Here is a 21,361-nt window from a genome sequence, read left to right as displayed (position 1 = left end):
AGGAACTTCTAAATAAGTAATGAATTGAAATCTAATGGCCACAAATTTTGGTAAGTTTTCATATAAGAATTTTGAACTGAGTTTTTTTTCTAATTATATAGTAATACATAGTCATTATGAGAAATATGAAAAGACAGGGAAATATTTTAAATACCTTTTAGAGGAAAAGATGGTTAACATTTCATTGTATTTTTTTCTGGTTCTTCTTGAGTGATATTTTAAAATTATAGTAAGATAAACATAACATCAAATATACCATCTTAACCATATTTAAGTGTACAATTTGATGGTGTAAAGTACATTCAAATTATTGTGCTACTATCACTGTCATCTATCCACAGAACCATTTATAACTTGCAAAATTGAAACTCTGTAATCATTAAACAATAACTTCCTATTTCTTTCTTCCCAGGGCCTCCGGGAATCACCATTCTACTTTCTGTGCCTATGAATTTGATTACTTTGGATCTCTCATGTAAGTAGAATCATAGAGTATTTTCCTTTTGTGACTAATTTCTTTCACTCAGCACAATGTTGTCTATATTAATCTATGTTATGTAGCAAGTATCAGAATTTACTTCTTTTTGAGACTGAATAATATTCTATTGTATGTCTGTACCAATTTCATTTGTCTGTTCATCCATCAATGGAAGCATGAGTTACTTCCACCTTTAGGCTATTACAACCAATACTGTTGTGGACATGGTTATACAAATATCTCTTTGAGACCCTGCTTTCATTTCCTTGGGGTATATACTCAGAAATAAAATTGATGGATGCAATGATACTTCTGTTTTTATTTTTTAAGGGAAATTTCACACTGTTTTCCATAGCAGCTGCACCATTTTATTTTCTTTCCAAGAACATACAAGGGTTCCAATTTCTCCATATTCTCTTCCACACTTGTTATTTTCTGTTCATGATGGATGTGAGGTGGTATCTCATGGTGGTTTTGATTTGCAATTCTGCAGTGATTAATGACATGGAGGATCTTTCATGTTCTTATTAACTATTTTTCTATCTTCTTTGGAGAAATGTCTATTCAAGTCTTTTTTAAACTGAGTGGTTATTGTGTTGTTGAATAGTGGATGTTCTTCATGTATTCTGGGTATTAACTTCTTATCAGATATATGATTTGCAATTCTTCCCCATTCTACAGGTTTTTTTCTTTTCACTCTGTTGATAGTATTCTTTGATGCAAGAGGGCTTTAGTTTTGATGTGGACTATTTCTTTTCTTTTATTGTTGTATCCATGAAATCATTGCCACATGCAGCATCAATGAGTTTTAAAGTTTTAGCTCTTACATTTGAGCCATTGATCCATTTAAGTTATTTTATTTTATATGTTTTGAGGTAAGGGTCCAACTCCATTCTTTTTCATGTGGATATCCAGTTTTGCCAATGCCACATGATGAAAAACTGTTCCTATTGAATGGTTTTGGAAATCTTGTTAAAAATAATTTGAATATATATGAATATATATGTTTTATTACTATATCTTTGTGGTAAGTTTTGAAATCAGGAAGTGTAAGTCCTCCAATTTCCTTCTTCTTTTTAAAAATTGTTTTAGATATGCAGAGTCCCTTGAGATTGCATATGAATCCTATGATGGATTTTTCTAGCTCTGGAAAAAATGTCAGTAGTTTTTCATAATTTTTTACATAGTTGCTATTACAATATATGAACAATTTTATATTCTGCTTTTCTTACTTAACATTATTGTATATTTAAACCGTTAAAAAGAGAAGAGGGAAGGGGAGGGGGGATAGTAGAGGATAGGAAAGGCAGCAGAATACAACAGACACTAGTATGGCAATATGTAAATCAATGGATGTGTAACTGATGTGATTCTGCAATCTGTATAGGGGGTAAAAATGGGAGCTCATAACCCACTTGAATCAAATTGTGAAATATGATATATCAAGAACTATGTAATGTTTTGAACAGCCAACAATAAAAAATTTAAAAAAAAATAAAAAAATAAACATTATTCCTTTTTATTCAAATACTTCATAAACATACTTTACAATCGACTATGTAAAGAGAAATGTACAAATGGAAGTATAATGAAAGCTTTGCAAATATTTTGCCTCAAATCACATGATTTCTAAATACTTTAAATGCTATAATTACAAACATGAGAAGAATATGATTCAAGGCATCTCAGAATATGAGACTATAATATTTATAAGTAGGAAGGAATAACAAACAGTGGTACTACTTTAAAAGACTTCGTTAAAGTTTATACTTATATTACTTTTAACTAATTGTAACTCTAGAATGTGTTTATTTACTCAATGAATATTAACTGAATCTAAAGATTTTTGAAGCTCTGGGAATCTATACATAAATTATATAGGGTCATCACCTGCTGGGAAAGTGAATGAATACCAAAATGTAACAAAAGTCTGTGTCATGAACTTTTACTTTCTTATTTAGTCTTTGCATAAGTCCTATTGGGAAGTGGTATTAGCCACAATAGGGATGAGGAAATTAAAGTTCACTTCCAAAAAGCTGACCAAGTCATTAGAGGTGACACAGATAGTGAGTGGAAAGAATATAAGTTCAGGGTTGTCTGACTCCAAAGCTCATGCTGTTTTCACTCCTCCAGTTTGTTTTAGGCACTTATGATCTCATACACAGGGCAGAAGCATAAATAGCTCTCTGTATTGTGAACAAAATACTCTAATAGCAATTATTCTGCCTTATTTGAGTTAAAAAAAAGCTTTTGAGAATGTTTTAGTTAGCTTTTTTGTCACTGTGACCAAAAACCTGGAGGGAACAATTAAAGGAGGAAAAATTTATATGGGGCTCTTGATTTCAGAGTTCTCAGTCCATAAATGGCCAACTCTATAGTTCTGGGCCCACTGTGAGGCAGAACATTATGGCAGAAGTTCAGGAGTTTGGATTTGGTGGCAAAGAAAAGCCACTCAGAATATGGCAACAGCAAACAGAGAGTGTTCCGTTCACCAGGGTCAAAATATAAACCCAAAGGCATGGCCCCAGTGACCTGTCTCCTCCAGCCCCACCTTGCAGTTACCACCCAGTTGATCAATAACTGTGGATTAATCCACTCATAGTTCGAGGCTCTCATCACCCAATCATTTCACCTCTGAAAATTCTTTCTTTGTCTAACATATGAGCTTTTGGAGGATACCTGGTATCTAAACCATAACAGAGAAGCAGCATTATAACCTAAGACCTGAAAACAGGATTTCATTAGATAAAAATTGTAGAGAAGAACATTCATTCATTCATTCATTCATTGTCCATTAAGAAAAAACTTGCATTCAGTTTCTGCAGTATGCTAGACACACCATCAAATGCTGAGATACAGAAAAGAATGTTCAAAACACTGTGGAGACAGTTAAGTACCTGACTTATAACAGAGGCTGGTATCAAACTCTGGCACAGAGTTGAAAACTAATTGCCGGGGACACTCTTCCAGGGTACTAAGAGCAAGTTCACCATGGCAGAAGCTTCCTGGTGGCAGGTGGTGCTGAGCATAACAGATTGGACCCTCCATGTTGAGTTCAGGAATTTGGATTTCAGCCTCTGGACAGTCAGCCAGCAGCAATAAGTAGGGAAGTGACTGTCAGTTCTGGTATCTTAAGAAGCTATCAGGTAGCAAATAAAGGATAGAGTATGAGACCTGGCAAAGAGACAGGTAGCAGGAAGTTAAGAATCCAAACTGGAGACAGAGCTAGGCATTGTGGCATATGCCTGTATTCTCAACAGCTTGGAAATCTGAGACAGGGGGATAGCAAAGTTCAAAGCCAGCCTCAACAACTTGCTGAGGCCCTAAGCAACTTGGCAAGACCCTGTCTCAAAATTAAAAAAAAAAAAAATTTAAAGGGCTTGGGATGTGACTCAGTGGTTGAATACCCCTGGGTTCAATCCCCAGCACCAAAACAAAAAAACAAGAGATAGAACATGGAAGAATCAGCAAGAAGAGGGACTGAGAGAGCAAAACCATATTTGCAAGGTAAAGTTGATCAGTTTTGTCATCTGTAGGATGTGTGCTGAGAACAATAGAGATAAGAGAACAGCATGAACAATGGCTTTGGATCTGTCCACATCTAAAAACACTGTATTATTATTTTGGAGCAAAAGATCCATAAAGCATTAAGTAAAATATAAGTCTATTTTGACTTATCAGTATTTTGTATAGTATATTTAGCCATTCTAAAATACTCTGAATAGTTTCACTGACACCACACACACACACACACACACACATACACAGTTTAAACATGCCCCACAATGACATTGACACTACCCATTTGGTTAGCAGGCTCTTTCTCCATAGAAAGTACAGTTATAGCTGGGTATGATGGCTCACACGTGTAATTCCAGCAACTTGGGAGGCCAAGATAGGAGGATCACAAATCAAAGGCCACCCTAGAGAGACTCTTGACAAGTTGGCAAGATCCTCTCTCAAAAAACAGAAAGGACTGGGGATATAGCTCAGTGGCAAAGCAACCTTGGGTTCAATTCCCAGTAATAACAACAACAAAATACATAATGACAAAATCAATTTTGTCATTACTACATTGAAGCATAGTTTTTGAGACAGTGGACTAGTGAATTTTTTCTAAGATGAAAGTCAAAAGGATTATTTTTACTGAAATTAAGTTCCAAAAAGATTACTGGTCAGGTAAATAATATGTTTTGCTATTTTCATACTTCATGAAGATTTCCATTCCTTCAGGTCTTTACTAAGTCTTGTAAATTATTTAGACCTGTTTTGCTCTGTAGAGTTCCTCGTTTGTTTTCTTTTTTATGTAATTTTTTTCCCATTGTTTTCATTAATAAGTAATATACATCTAGTTCAAGGTGTTATTGCTGGTAATGGTGCTAATGCGTGCCACCAGAAGAGGGCAGCAGTGAGGTGCTTAGAAGAAGAACTAATTTTTTGGCTTTGAAATTGCACACCAGCTTTAAGACCAAGAATGATGTGACAAACAAATTTAGTGCTGACATGGTAATTTACATCCAGAATTGACTTATTTTTTGGTCAGAAACTATCTCATAAACATTGCCACAGAATTTTAAGAAAATCTAATGATATGCTTATAATGCAAGAGGGTAATACATTTGTGGAAATTTTTCTGCTGTCATATATAAATTTAAAAAAAAATTTAAAAAGATCGATGAAGATTGACACAAAGAAATGTTCTGAAATTTTTACATTCGACTGAAGAGGAAAGATTGGAGATGCACTAAAATGAAGCATGTTGTTTCTTGTCACTTCAAGAGTGTAGGCTGATAATTTAATACTTTACATAGATAATCAAAATATCTTTAAATATATTTTATCTTTAAATATAATTATCTTTAAATATAACTTTAAATATATCTTTTATCTTTAAATATAACTATCTCTAAAATGAAATGAAGTATCTTTAATTTGTCAATAGTAAGCAATGCATAGAATTTATCATCGAAGAGAAGTTTCCCAAATTCATCCTATATCTGCTATTATAAACATTTAACAACAATAAATATTTTTTGAGCACTAGTATATGCTAGAACTTATTCCAGGTACTGAGGCTATAGAAAAGAATCAGCTCATTCCCTGACCTCTTGGAGTTTATATTATAATAGAGAAGATAGACATTAAATCAAACTGTGTGATCATTGTACAGTTATAATCAAGAAAAACAAACAAAAAAGGAAAACAGTCTACCATAGGGACCCAAATAAAGGAGTCTGGGCTCAACTCCAAAACTGGAAATTAAGTGGAATTGAAAATAAGACTCAAGAAAAACTCAAGTTCCTGCTGGGGTTGTAGTTCAGTGCTAGAGTGTTTGCCTGCTATGAGCAAGGTCCTGGGCCCATCCTCAGCACCATAGCATGTGTGCGCGCACGTGCACACACACACACACACACACACACACACACTAAACAAAATACACTTAAGTTCCTTTTTAAGATGTTGATGGGCCTTTCTTTCTTTCTCTCTCCTTCCTTCCTTCCTTCCTTCCTTCCTTTCTTCCTTTCTTTCGCTGAGAATCAGTGCCTCACACTTGCTAGGCAAGCACTCTAACACTGAATCACAACCCCAGCTCCCAACATACTTAAGTTTTTAATGGCCATTTTTTGTGTTTCTTTCCTCTGGTAAAAAAAATAAATTGGATAAAATAAAATTTACAGATTCATGAAAATAGCATTGCCAAAGACAGTTCAGGTAGTTACTGCATGGCATAAAAACATGTTGCCACAACTTAAAGTGATTTACAATGTCATAGACCACCTGAACTGGACTAAACTTCAAGTCAGTCATCAACCGGTGACAACCTCAGCTGAGAATGTGTTCTCATGTGATCTACTGTAAATGCTGACGCCAAAGCTGAGAAACACCTGTGTAAATACAATTCCCTGCCACCTCTTGTTCACCCACCCTTACAGGCATTTCCACCATCCCTGATTCCCACTTGGCCCAGTCTGTGAGCTCAAATCCATCCTCAGTAGCCTTCCAAGTCTAGACTCCTTAGTTAAATAGGTTGCCTATCATTTTGATGAGAACTTTAGACTTTTGTTTGTCTCTTTTTCTTCAATCACATGCACTTCCTGGAACTGGGTTCCCAGCCAAAGCTGAGACATTTCCCAGCCGACTATGATCAGACGAACCATAGCTGGGCTTTCAGTGATGCACATCAATTCTTTTATTCATGCTTAATTGGTTGTCTTTCCAGTTCTCCGGAGCACCTGTTTCAACCCAGGATCCTTCTTTTCAAGCTTCATTCCTGCTGCCCTAACTCCCAGATTTCCATCTATTTGATTTAGGATACTGGGTTATCTATGGAGAATTCTCAGATTTTCTCAATTCTTTCCCCTTCCCTCCTGCTTCCAAGTTCCGGCTCTAATCCAAGCCTACTTTTTTCTATTTTCTTAAGCCTACTCTTTTCACCTCTTTTATGACTTTTTTCATTCTTCATATTTTCTTTCCTTCCTTCCTTCCTTCCTTTCTTTTTTATTTATTTGTTTTTTATCTGTTCTAATTAGTTATATGTTGACAGCAGAATGCATTTCATTTCATTGTACACACATAGAGCACAACTTTTCATTTCTCTGGTTGCCTTTCTTCCTTTCTTTCTGCCCTCTGACATCTCCTTAGCCTACAGAAATATTCAAATCTAATAATTCTTAGGAAATATTCATTGCCCTTGAGATTGTTAGTCCATCTTTTTACTTAACAGCAGAGCTTCTAAAAAAAAAACTAGTATGTATATTTATTCTTTTCACTTACTTGTTTAGGGACTAATTTCTTCTGGTCTGTCCTTTCATGACTACATACAAGATCAGCAAGAGCCTTCGAATCCTCTTATCTGGTTGCCTCTTCCTAGCCTTTTCCCTGGGTCTCCGGTAGAACTGGTTGCTATGCACAGTATCAAGTCTTTGCAATGTCAAGGTTCTCACATTTCTAAGAGATTCCTTTGGAGACTGCTTCCTTACTCTCTGGGCTTTGTGTAGAGGAATTCTTGAAAAGTCCATCTCTTTTTCATATCCCATCTTTGCCTCCTTTGATCTCAGATATTGATCCATGGATATGAATCCTAACTTCATCTCCAATTCTAATCTTTCCTGAGCTTAACTCACATTTCCCACCTCTTCAGAGAGCTCAGTCTCTCTACATGTTCCCATGGGGACCTTCAACAGCCTGAGTTTGAACTCATCATCTCTGAGTGGGGATTCCAGGTATACTGCATTGCGGTCATGAACTGCAAAACTCTGTGCATCTGCTTTTGCTGTAGTCCCACCAGTCCCGTCTGTCTGACATGCATCTCTTTGCACAGCCATCCCTGTTCTGTAGATCTGGTTTTCCCCAAGCTCACTCTTTGGAGTCCCTCCATCCCTCAGTGTTTAACTCCTATCTGGTCTTCTGAATAAGGCCTAACTTAATTACACCTCTTCTTCCCTGAACAATTAGTCATTCTTAGTCTTGTCTTAAAATTCAACTGTACCTGATCACCTTTAGTCTCAATTTTGAGATACACATGTTTCTGTCATCTCTGTTAAACCTGAGCACTAAACGTTCTGGTACTCTCACTCATTCTTATAGCCTTTATGGACTTTGTACAGAGGATGCAAGTACTGAGGAAGGTTTGGTTAATTTATATTCATTGATATTAAATTAATTTAAGAATTTATAATTTTGAACAGTGTGGAATTTATAATACGTAGGCTATAAATTTGGGAGACTATAGAAAGTTTTAAAAAAAAAAGAAATAAAAGGAAAGAAATTTATACCAATTAAATTGACATTCTTGTTTTGTCCTATTTCAGTTGAGATGGATATTTAGGGAATTCATGAAGTTTGTTTTGTATGATGCTTATTTAGGGTGATGAAATTCTTGGAAATTAAGAGTAAATTTTTCAGAGTATGGGGTTTGATTTTTACTCTCCTCACAAGCCAGCCTTTTATTGTTTCATGGATGTTGGCAAAAAACACAAGCCTCCTTAGTCAGAGACAAAGGACTTTATTACTCATAACAACAAGCAGCATAAGATACCATGTTGATGTCGGCTCCCCTTGTCTTCCTATTCTGTAGGAGTGATAGTGGTCCAGTGGATGCTGTGCGTGCCGGAAGTGGGTTTGTGTTGCAGCAGAGAAACATTTAGCTTTGGGAACCTGCTGCTTTTATAGCAAGCTTGTTCTTTGTCCCAGAGGGAGGCATTACCTTATCCCAAAATTCTGCTACAAATATAATCCTAATAAATGACTCAGAGAACAGGGCAAGAAGTTGGGCCTGGCATTCTTGACACACCCCACAATTTTCAGAGATATTCATGATGAATTTCCTAGCCCAAAAACATTCTGTGAGTGTAAGGATTGTGGTTTCCTGACGCATCAGAAGGACTAAAATACTTGTTGAATCACGTCAATTAATTAATGAAAAGGGGAACCACTGAAGAATGCCCTCCAAATAAGGGCAAATAGGGTGAATTCCTTAAGGGAACAATTCCAGATTTCAGACCTGATCAAGAGGAAAAATCAGAAGGATGATAAGAAGTACCTGGTTTTATAACAAAGTATCTAACTTCATGGCTGGTTTGTCTAGGCCTCTCTATGAGAAGTACTCAGTGATTAAGTCCAACTAACCTCACTAAATTAGTACTGTGGTAACTATGGTTCTCTCTATATGCAACTGTTTACCACTGAATTCCAAAAGTGGGCATTCGGCTACTTTACCTGAGTCTCAACCTTTGGGGACAGGGAAAGAGTAGAAACTGAAATTTAATGGAAAATTCAAGAATTATCCTCCAAAGTAAAATTTGATGGCCTTCTTAATTTCTGAAGGAAAATATGACAAAATCCTAATACACAGACGCAGGCATTGTTGATTAAACATGGCTTCATTTAATGTCCACCCAGAGGATCAGTTCTGATCAGGTAGCATTTGCCAACCTAAGCTCCAGGAAGAGGGTAAGTTTCACGTAGGGCTTCTAAAATGGTGATGGACTAGGGAGTGGCAGGAGACTTTTTTTGCAGTGTCTGGCTGTATTCTGGGTTATTGTGCAACAGATGGAGGGAAAGGATCATCTTTCCTGCTTACGAAACCAGTAGGGAAACACTCCCATGTATTCACATAAACTTCAAAGTGAGAAGGATGGAAAGTTGAAAAAGCCATAGGCAGTCATTTTATAGACAAGTAAAATATTTGAAGCCAGTAAAGTGAATTTGCCCAGAGAATAGTTGTGAAGTGAGACCCATCTGGATTCCAGTACCAATTCTGCAGCTTCCTAGCTAGCTCCATATCCTTGGTTAGACTGCCCGATCTCTGGTAGCCTCAGATTTCTCATCTGCAAAATAAGAAGAACAATACTTCATACATTTGCTCTACGTAGTAAATCAGAAAATATCTGTAAATTTTTTAGTTCAATCATAGAAAGCTAAGTACTCAGGAAATGGTGGCTATAATTAGGATTGTTACTGCTTTTGTAATGCAAACATTAATGAAAAGTGAGATCTATTTATGTTAATCAGAAGGGAGAATGGTTTTTTTAAATTTAAGAGACATAGCACTAAAATATATATTTAATAATTCTTTACTATTCTTTTTAAAAAAATTTTTTTTGTTGTTGTACATGGACACGATGCTTTTATTTTATTTCTTTATTTTTATGTGGTGCTGAGGATCAAACCCACTGTCTCACATGTGCTAGGCAAGTTCTCTACCACTGAGCTACAGCCCCAGCCCTACTGTTACCTTTTTAATATAACTTCCCGAGTGGTAGAGAAATTTAAGAGTCTCATAAATACCTAACCAGACAGTGGGTATGCAGTCAACAGTCATTGATTGTGGCATCAATCATCAGCAGTGTAAACTCCCAAGTAGGAGGCACCTGTGAATGAATCCTCCCATGCGATCTGCAGAGGACCTTAAATGCAATTTGTAAGCTGTATGGCCTGTAGATGGCGAGCTTGGATAGAGAGAATACTAAGCAATGATTACCTAGAGAAGAATGTGGGTTTTGATTTGTCGAAGAAAGGACTAATACTGATACATTAATAAAGACTGTTCAAGAGTCCAAGGGTTTGGGGGAGATGCATGAAGTTCCTTCTCTGATAGGAACTGTCAATCTATCTGTTGAAGTGAGTCCTCCCTCAGTCGTGCATGCTGTCAAGCAAACTGCATTAGCTTCTAGTCACTGATGCAAGAGAAAGGAGTATGGAGTATGGAGCATAAGCAGCTTTTCCCAGGAGTCTCTGGGAAGGTTCAAAAGCGCTACCTTCTCAAAATGTGCATATCCAGCACCGTTCATCATCTGAACCCAATCTACATGTCCAAAGTATCTACGCCTTTTTATCTAGATAAATAATCATACCCTTCCTTGCTTGCTCGTTGCCAGCATTGAGTATTCGTTCTTCACACTCTTCTTCACACTCTCCAAGCAACCCTTTAGGGACCAATTACCATCCTTCATTGACGTCATTTTACGGGCTGACAGAAATTTCTAGAGTGTCATGCTGGGCTTTCAGGAGTCCTCAGAGAGCTCTTTAGTACATGTGTATAATCTATGTGCCCTACTAGAAATGTGAGGATTATTTTCCCCCTTAAAATTCTACTTTGGAGTACCAGTTTTACCATCCCAGGACCAAAACTACATATATGTGGATTTGTGGGGAAATTAGAGTGACTTTCCAAAACTGCCTGTTCGTGCAGTGGCCTGAGAGGTTTTGCTGGTTCTTTCAGCCGTGAAAGAGCCCATCAGCTCACCCAACATGATAGATTAATGACCTTTTGCTGCATTATAAAGCGGGGTCACTATTCCCAAAGAGCCTCTCAGCTTGTGGGTCAGGTGAAGGGACATCTCTAGCCTTCCATGGTGCCTCTGCCCTGTCATTTATCACAAGGCTGTAATTGTTATCCACACATTTGGCTCCCATGAATGTGTGCTTCTGGAGTCCAGAACCTGCCGTATTCGTTCATTTATCTTTAGCATTGTGTCTGACATTTAGTAGGAACTTTTAAAATGCTGAACAAATGAAAAACTAAATATAAATCCTGAAGACGAAAAAGAATGCAGGAGTGAGAAAAGCTCAATTCAGGAAAAGAAGAGGGGCCTAGGAGCTAACCACTTATGGGGAACTGTATCTATAGAGTTTGGGAGATTGCAGTAGTTTGTATTCACTTTCAGTTCTGCCCTTGTCCAAATCTGAGTATTTCATGCGTTCATTTCCAAACAAAGTCCTTAGCTCTCAAGATAAGGTCATTTGGGTTTTCAGATAGCTTCTGAAAGTTATGAGGTTACAGTTAACCTAAGATATGGGAAGTTATCGGGAAATTTGGAAATTGTTAGTTTTTATCTGAGAGTGGATTTGGATTTAAAGACATCCTTAGTGAAAGGCAATTCCAGGGATGGGAGTAGAAAATAATTGGAATTTGACTCTGAAGGACACTCCAAATAAAAGCAACAATGCATACCCCAAAGTGTTCCCCTGGAGTTGACAGTGAGCCATTTGACATGAAATAATTATGATGGTCAAGGACACAGGATATACATAGCAATAGGGTACAGGACTGTTGTGTGTGCCCATGGTAAGCACTCAATAAATGCTGGTTGAACAGACAGGCTATTGTGTGGCTCAGCTGCTAAAGGGAGCCATGAACTGCCTCACTAAAGGCAAGGTTTATTTACTTAGGTATTTCCTTAAGTACTGATAAAAAGATATTGAAGTGACCTGCATTATTAAAATATCCATAAACCAGTGAAGGAAAAGCTAAAATGAAAAACTGATCACAAATCATTTAGAAGAAAAGAAAGCAATGTCCTAAACATGACGTGAGCAAATCAACATCACAGGGCTCTGAGCTCTCTTCTGACAACCAAGCCAGAAGAGAAACATGCTAGGTAGCACACTCCAAAATTCATCCATAAGTGAACACTCATTCTTGGAGCTTAATTCCAAAAAGAATTCATAGCCTATATGCTTAAAAGAGAAAGAAGACATTTGGTAACAGTTTTATAAAAGCCATTTACATGCTATTCATGAAATAAACTGTAAAGGTGATCAGCACCTATATAAATATAGCCTATATAAAATAATAGGTGATGAGTGGGGGCAGGGATAACTGAGTTAATATATGAATAATATACACACTACTGCACAAGCAAGAAAACATGAACATTGGCAACCGTCCCTATTTTCACAATTGATTATCAGGCTAGATTTATAGTCTTAAATATAGTACTTTAGTAGGGAGCAGGAAGGCAGGAAGAGGTTCCACTTCTACTTTTTCCTTGATTTCTGGGCCCATGTGATCTGTCTTTTAGTAAAACAATTGCATGTATGGATTACAGATTCAGAACATATACCATTTTCTTTGACCACTACCCTTGTTCTCCAGCTGGCTCTAAAACTGAGTCTTCAGTAGACTATTGGACTGCTCTGTAAGACCAGCTGCTCCTGGATTATGGTAAAACCAATGAATCCCATGGGAAATGGCCTGTAGCATCAGTGGCCAGAAGCAATGCTATATGATCACTGTGGGTGAATTAAGCTTTCAGCAACTCCACAGAAGGTATTGCTAATGGAAGCCTAGCAGGGAAGTCAAATATAGATCCAGAACAAATATCTATTCTAGGATGAAAAATTGCTACTAAGTCCATTATAAAAAGGGTTCAATAGAACCAGTCAATATTCAATAACCTGCCCCATTTCCCAGGTTTAGAGCTGTGTGGGCCATTCAGCTTGGAGCCTGCTGCTGGCATCCTAAACATCCAACAGTGGTGATAGCCATATCTGTTTTGGTAAAGGAAATTTGTGTGGTTGAGCCCTTGACTCATCTCCATTGTTGTTATCATAGTCACTTGGTTCTTACACCCACTAAGGAACATTAGTGAGACCTAGGAAAGAAGAAAACTCACATTGGCAGTACTATCTCCTTGCCCATTCTCTGGGCAAGCTTTCTTCTGCAGTGGGAACCCTTGGTGAAAGTGTACTTGGAGCACAAATTTCCTCACACCAGGGGCCTTTTCTGAGAAGTCCATGCATGACTTCTAAATGTCTTTGCCATCAATCTTTTATTTTATTTGTTCTTTTTAGATGTATATGACAATAGAGTCTATTTTGACATACATACATGGAGTATAACTTATTTCAGTTAGGATCCCATTCTTGTGGGTGTACATGATGTGGAGTTTCACTGGTGGTGTATTCATTTATGAAAATAGGAAAATTATGTTGGGTTCATTTTACTATCTTTCCTATTTCTATTTTGCCACCAATCCTTCAGTCTTGTTCCTTCCAGTTTCCTTATCATCTCACCAAACCTTTAGGCTCTATAAATGAGTCAGAATTATGGGCATCTCTTCTTAGAGGCAAAACATACAATTTGAGGAACTCTCCAAGTTCTGCTTATTGTGAAAACATCTTTCACTTGTCCTTCATGGCCAACAGTAAAGAGAGTTTTATCCTGGGTCAATTTACTTATGAAAGATACTATGCATAATCCTCTGTAAATCAGTTTTGAATTTTTTTTCTTCCCTGGCTAAAGAGAAACCTCCATTAGGCTATAGATTAGGTGCCGTGAGAACTTGAGCCTCTTTCTTATAAAACTATCTTGCACCTTTAGAACTTGATCACATCTGATCTTTCATATGCCACTACAGTTTTGGTTGATGGAGAGCTCCTAGGCACATCCAAGTTTAAAAGCCAGTCCTTCAAATATCATCTGATTCAGATGGGCAGCTCAGGTATCATGTAAAACCAGTTCATTTCCTGTTGACCAGATACTCATTCTCTACCAGAACCCAATAACAAACCCCAGGATATGATTCTCAAGGAAAGTAGTCATTTTCTAGAGAGATGGCTTTGCTCTCAATTCTAAGCTCTCTACTATAATTATTTTACTAGGGAATTCTATCAGCTCAATAAAATATCCCAGTCTGCCACAAACACTGTATGTACATTAGATTTCCTTGGTCACAAGGTCTAAGTGGCAAGGGTGGCTTATTCTTTAAACTAAACTGGCTGAAGAATATTCTTTTGTTCGGGGCCTTCCTTGAATATAGAAATCTTATGGTTTATTAAGTAAGTAGGAAGGAACAACACCTATGTAATATTATTTTGCTTATAACATTTTACTAAAAGTCCACCAAATATTTGTACCTGGAACTGAATGCAAAGTGCAGCAAGTTTTCTTTCACTGTGAAGGGATATCACAATATATCCAGATCTCTGGATTCCCCTAAACATGGGTGAATTAAAGACTTCTGAACTTTCATGGAATTTCTTTTTTCCTTAGTCACATGTGTCTTACCAAGGCATAGTATGTATTTGTTGCTTTTTGCTAGTAGATCAATTGACAAATTCATCAATAACCTGGCAATTAAAGTCCTACAAAATGGCAAAAATCATCAAGGTCCCTGAATATTAAATTATGACACAGACCTGTCAGAGAGTCAATGGAGAATTCTGCCAGTTGCTGAGCAGGTCTTCTCTAACTCTATACACAAGGACTTGGAAAATAAGCACAGGATGATGTTTGGATCCAGAATGACCATTCTGAGATGGATTTGGGCTCAAACTCCATTTACCAGCCAACTCCCTAAAGTCTTTATTCTGATTGTTGGATTATAGTGATGCTGCATGTTCCTAGAGTTAACTGTAGCTTGGAGACAACTGAAATGATCTCTAATATATAGAGAGATTTTCCCTAGAATATTACCACAGACCACTTTTGAGAATGCTAAAGGGAAACCTCATGATAATTTTCAGGGAAATTCCTCGAGGATGCACAGCCTCCCCTTCATTGAAGGCGCTCTATATCTATGAACTAAGGCCAATTCTAGGAAATGGGAGACAGTGATCCTCACGGTGCTCATACAAGTTACACTTCTATTTACCAGAACAGAATTTTCAATTATATTATACAGACTTATTATATAGCTAAGTGTTCCTGGAACACTTGATGTTCCAGGATGACATGGTAAAGTATTGAGTGAGTAGATCATCCCCAAAAAACCATTCCCATATTCTACCTTTAAGTGTCTGTATTTCTTCTTCTACATTACATTAATTTTTCAGGCATCTTTACTTCATTTGCTATAGGCTGCCACAAAGTCCAAGCATCAGCCAATCAACTGAGCAATTATTATAACCAAACCAAACCAACACAATGAATCTCTGGCAAATGAACCAATATTAGTAAGGAGCACTGTTCCTTTCTTCCTCCTCACTCTTAACTGTAGAATTCATTTTCACAAATATTTTTAAACTGGTTTTTGAAAACATAAATTAGGAAAATTCCTACAATTCTTTCATGTGTAAGTCCCCTCTCCTCTGGATATAGGTTGGCCACACTGTCCTTCCTATATTCAAATAGCCCCACAGATATAAGCGGGAAATTCTTTGAATCTCATTCTTTCTCTCTTTTCTTCTCTTCTTCTTTCCTTTTTTATTTTCGGGACAGGCACTGGTAAACACCATATATTGGCTTATTTTTAAACTTAACATACAGTAAAATTGATCTTTTGTTTAGTCTTTATTTTATAATTTTATAAAATTTATATCTATATAATTTATAGACCTTTGTAACAAACACCTCAACCAGGCTACAAAACAAAATTTCCTCCAAGCATCATTTTACTGACAAATGTCCTGAAGAAGAACACAGTTCCCTGTTCAGATGGCCAACAGGTGAAACTTTGTGAGGATCTTTGTGACAAGTGTCTAAGCAATACTGATTAGGATGGTATAGATCTTTAGTGTATAGGCTTTTAGTTTTAAAAAGTGGTATGCTTGCACAATTCACAATAGCTAAACTGTGGAACCAACATAGATGCTCTTCAATAGATGAATGGATAAAAAAATGTGGCATATATATACAATGGAATATTACTCAGCATTAAAAGAGGATAAAATCATGGGATTTACAGGTAAATGGATGGAGTTAGAGAAGATAATGCTAAGTGAAGTTAGCCAATCCCCAAAAAATAAATGTGAATGTTTTCTCTTATATAAAGAGGCTGATTTCATAGTGGGATAGGGAGAGGGAGCATGAAAGGAATAGAAGAACTCTAGATAGGGCAGAGGGGTGGCAAGGGAAGGGAGGGGGCAGGGGGTTAGAAATGATGGTGGAATGTGATGAACATTATTATCCAAAGTACATGTATGAAGACACGAATTGGTGTGATATACTTTGTGTACAACCAGAGATATGAAAAATTGTGCTCTCTCTATATAATAAGAATTATAATGCATTCCACTGTCATATATAAATTTATTTAAAAAAAAACAGTACGCTTGGTTCTCAATAGGGGATATATATCCCATAATGGAAAGTCATGGGAAGGAGGAATATTTCTTATCTTAACCAGGATGCTCAGAGGTCTTTTTATGTTAGATCAAATCCATGTGCTAAAGGCTTCCTTAGAATATGAAGTCTGGATTAAAAAAAAAAAAATCCTGGGATAATTTGTTTTATAAAATCCCAGTTGCTGCTTGAGCCAGGGAAGAAGACTGGATGATGAGGATCTTATATTTGCTTTTGCCACCCTGCCCCATTCTGGGAGGACTTCATACTAGTTACGTGAAGATTCTTTTTCAGTCAGAGCAGTGCAACTATTTGCCCTTGGAGATTTATTCTTGCAGTTCTAATCACTGAGATGTAGTCTTGTATAAAGGAAAATGTAACTCAAATGATGAAGATTCTTTTACTTTTGCAAAATGGACGATGATGATGCCTTTGAAGTGGGGTGTTTGGGTTCCTGGTTCCCTGTAATACTGGGTGCTCTCAGCAGGAAGTGGAAACTTGGAGCCATTTTGAGAAAGAAGAGTGAGAACTCAGTGGAGTCCTATTTGAGGGAATGGGGCAGGGTGGAGGAAGTGTCAGTGTGCAGTGAGTGGAGTTCTGAGTCCCAGGCTTTGAGAAACCTATATAGTGGATGTAGTATAATTGTCAAGAGGCAAAAATACAGCTCTTTATAGTTTTCCATGACTTCATATAATCTCTTGCACAGTATGACAGTTCACTTAGAAAAGTTTAATTTAAGTTCAAGCATATTCCAGTAATACAGGCTTTTCTCTGTTAATTCTGGGGTTTTACTGGACTTCTTCTAAAGAGGACAGGTACAGGGCCTTCTCAGAGAGATGACAGTCTGACATCTCTCCTTCATCCCCAGGATCTCTTGGGATATTTAATCTGAATTGATAGGAGAAGAACTTATTGCTTATAACATAAGTTCTCCGCTATAAGTCTTTCTCAGAATTTTGCATTTTGGAAAAATTAATAAGCAAATATAAAACCAAAGAACAAATCCATGCCCTTGTCTCGACTCTCACAAAACTATTAAATCAACTTTGCTTACTGCTGTATCCTTAATGCCTGCAATAGCATGGTGCCCAGTAAGTATATGTTGAATATCTAGATGAATGTACAAGTAAACAGATGAATGAATCAAAAGTCTGGATTTTTTCTTGTTCTTTTTAGACATAGTGACCCCAGGAGAAGAGCAATCAAATAAGTAATCACACACAGTGAAAATGGATAAGAAAGCCCTCTGGACAACAGGAAGTTGATTCATTTTATAATGAGTAAAGTGATTCAGATACGTGTTATTTAGTATTGAATCAGGGGAGGACAGGCAGGCAGAAACTGCATTTTGAGGTATGAATTCTAATGCTTTTTTTTTTAAGTTTTAACTGTAAGCAAGGTACTCAATATCCTTGAGTTTCATTTGCATCTCTTATAATGTGGATGAACAAAATTAATAAATAAAACTTGGCTGAATATAATTTTGACATCTTTATTGAAATATAATTTACATACGATGAACTTACCTGTGTTAAATATACAATTATTTTTTTTTCAATACATTTATGGAGTTGTGTGACTATCACCAAAATCCATTTTGAGAATATTTTAGTCACCCAAATAAGATTGCTTATTCTAATTTACATTAATCCTTGTTTTCATCTCAGCCCTGTTTTCCCACCCCATTCATATACTTTGTCTCTATTGCTTTGATTTTCCTTTTTTTTTTTTTTTTGGTACCAGGGATTGAACCCAGTGGCACTTAATCACTGGGCCACATCCCCAGCCCTTTTTTTATTTTTATTTTCTAAATTTTGAGATAGGGCATCACTAAATTGCTTAAGGCCTTGCTAAGTTGCTGAGGCTGGCTTTGAATTTGTTCCCCCCCACCCCGCCTCAGTCTCCTGAACTGCTGGGATTACAGGCATGTGCCACTGTGCCAGCTGCCTTTTCTTAAAGATGGAACCACAAAATATGTGGTCTTCTGTGTCTGGCTTCGTTTATTTATCATATTCTTGAGGTTCATCCATTTTGTAGAAAGTTCTTTTTTATTATTGAATAATATTCTATTGTATGTTCATGCCATGTTTTATTTAGCCATTTGTCTGCTGACAAACCATTTGAGTTGCTTCTACTTTTTTGGCTATTACTATAATGCTGCTGTGAACATTTATGGATAACTCTTTGGATGAAAGGATATATTAATTTCTCATGGATGAATCTGCAGAAGTAGAATTTTATGGTAAATTTACATTTAAATTTTAAGAAATTGTCAAACTATTTTTCAAAGTGACTGAATCATTTCATATTCCCCCAGAAGAAAATAAGGGCTCAAATTTTCCACATCCTTGCCGACATTTGTTATTTTCTGTCTTTTTTAGTGAAGTGAATATAAAATATAATGAAAAAACACATATTTATGCCAGTTTTATTAAAAATAAAGCAATGATGGCTAAGAAGATTGGGTTTATTTAAATTTTTGTAACAAAGTTTATAAAACTTGAAAAGAAGCAAAAGCTCACTACTGTGTACTAATCTTCCTAAAGTTTTATTTATTTCTAGGCACTCTTCTGTTGGAAATTTTTCATTGTTCCTCCTGGTGATATGCTAGGGTTTCTTGTATTGGTTCAAGAGATCCAATTATTGAATTTTCAGGAATTTTGTGAGCCATTTGGTAAACACAACCATCATTAAAAATTAAATATATAAACTTTAAATAAATTGCTTTAAAGGAAATACAAAACCTATTTCCTAATTTTTTTATGGTGTTCTATTATCTATGATCTTGAGGTTGCGTACACCTATTGTATCTCTGTGGTGGACATATCATGTAATGGTGGGTTGCAGCCCATTTCTCCCCAATTCCATTTTATCCATCTCCCATCAGTGGCTTGAAATCAGCCCAGTATAGGAACAATTACACCTCAGAAATGGGCCAGTGCTATTTTTTTCCTTCCTTTCTAGAAAACTGGTTGCTAAACACCAAGCAGCTCTAAATTTACCCTGTGGGTATGTTGTATTAAGTTTATCAAAGATGTCTTTAATTTTTATAAAGTTCACTAAAATTTATTAAAAATGATAGCATCTTTAAAATATTAAGGCTTTAAATCCAGGAATATTATCTGGATGGAGGTTCTTCTATGCCCCTCAGTAATGCCATTTTTTATTACATGTGTATTGGCAGTTTATGTTTCGGAAATGGGTGGGCTCTGTATTTATGTTTTTCACTGTCAGATCAGATCCCATCTTAATAACAGTACTATATCAGCATCATGAAATGAATTATGAGGTCTTTCATATTTTTCTAGTTTCTGTAATAATCTAAATTACATATATCTAGAAGTTTTGGTGGAAATTAACTGTGACAGAATCCAAATCTTTCTTGAAAATAGTGGACAAATTTTTCCATAGTTTTAATTATATCTTGCTTTTTTTTCTTTAACCTGTTTTTAGTAATCTGTCAAAAATTATCCTAGAAAACATATTCTTTCTGCAAAATTTCACACTTTTTACATTGGGTTTGTATATAATAGTCTGTTATACTTCAAAATTCTTAACCACATTCTTTACCCTTGGTTTAATAATAATAATGTTTATATCCCTGTTCTCATTCCTTTTTTCCATTAGATTTTTCCAAAACTACCTTACTGAACTTTTAAAACAACTAGCTTTTTATCTATTTTATAAATTATTATTTTTTTTAAAAAAATGTTTATCCATTCCCCCTGACTTTTAAAGGCTTAGATTGCTGCTGTCTTTCTAATTCTTTGAGATGAAAGCACAGTTCATACTTCAATTTTATCATGAAAGATTATAAAGCTATGAATTTTTGTCTGACCATAGTTTTGGTTGCATTCCTTAAGTTTGGAAATGTATTGAAAAATGACAAAGAGATGATTTCTGAGTGCTATTGAAATTTCCAAGTGACTTGCTTATAAAATTTTAATTTTTATTAATAATTCATGGTTTTGCATGCATCGTGGTCAAGTAAATTTTTTTCCTTTGGGGGATTTATGAAGTTTCTTTTGGGTTTGCCATATTATTAATTTTCACAAATGTTCAGTAGTAGCATGCATTTAATATATATCAGAGCTGAAAGGTCTGAATTTTAAAATCATCTTGATTAATAAGCTATTTAATATATTTTAATTTTCAATAAACTCATATTCAGTGTTTTTTTTCTAGGAAGACCAGTTTTTGAGTAAGATATCTTAAGTAATTATAAATATATTCAACTTCCTACTTCTTTTCCTACCTTGTTTAAATTAGAAGTATGGGAGAAAGGCGGTACTAAGCAGTAATCAGGGAAAGGTGTAAGAGGGAAAGGGAAAATCTTACAGAAGAGATGGATGAATTTCTTTTAAGGTGGCACAGCACCTGGAAAGGTTATTTTTTAATGTCTGAATGCCTGCAATCAAGAGCTCTCTCAGAGTATATTTTCCTTTGGAAGGAAGTAGAACATAAGAGCAAGCAGAGGATGACATTAATCATAAGTGAGACTTCAGCCTAGAGTTATATGTTGCCAGCATTAAAAAGGGGGCTACATGAAAACTGGCAGCAAAGTTTCTGTTTCATTACTAGAAATGCCAAAGTGA

The 21,361-nt window shown here is 36.1% G+C and overlaps 1 protein-coding gene across 4 annotated transcripts in view; it reads left to right on the top strand.

Moving 5' to 3' along the window:
- The window catches only part of Alpk1 (alpha kinase 1), a 128,278-nt gene that overhangs the window by 14,660 nt on the left and 92,257 nt on the right, over positions 1-21,361 (top strand). For all 4 annotated transcript variants that reach the window (XM_027935382.3, XM_027935384.3, XM_071614467.1 and 1 more), the window contains one exon: positions 413-475. The gene's annotated coding sequence lies outside the window, so the exon portion shown is untranslated. The remainder of the gene's footprint in view (positions 1-412; positions 476-21,361) is intronic.

This window comes from Marmota flaviventris, chromosome 7 (genome assembly GCF_047511675.1).
Source record: "Marmota flaviventris isolate mMarFla1 chromosome 7, mMarFla1.hap1, whole genome shotgun sequence".
NCBI lineage: Eukaryota > Metazoa > Chordata > Mammalia > Rodentia > Sciuridae > Marmota > Marmota flaviventris.
Note: the sequence above shows the minus strand (reverse complement) of the source record. Positions and strands in the feature narration are given on the sequence as shown.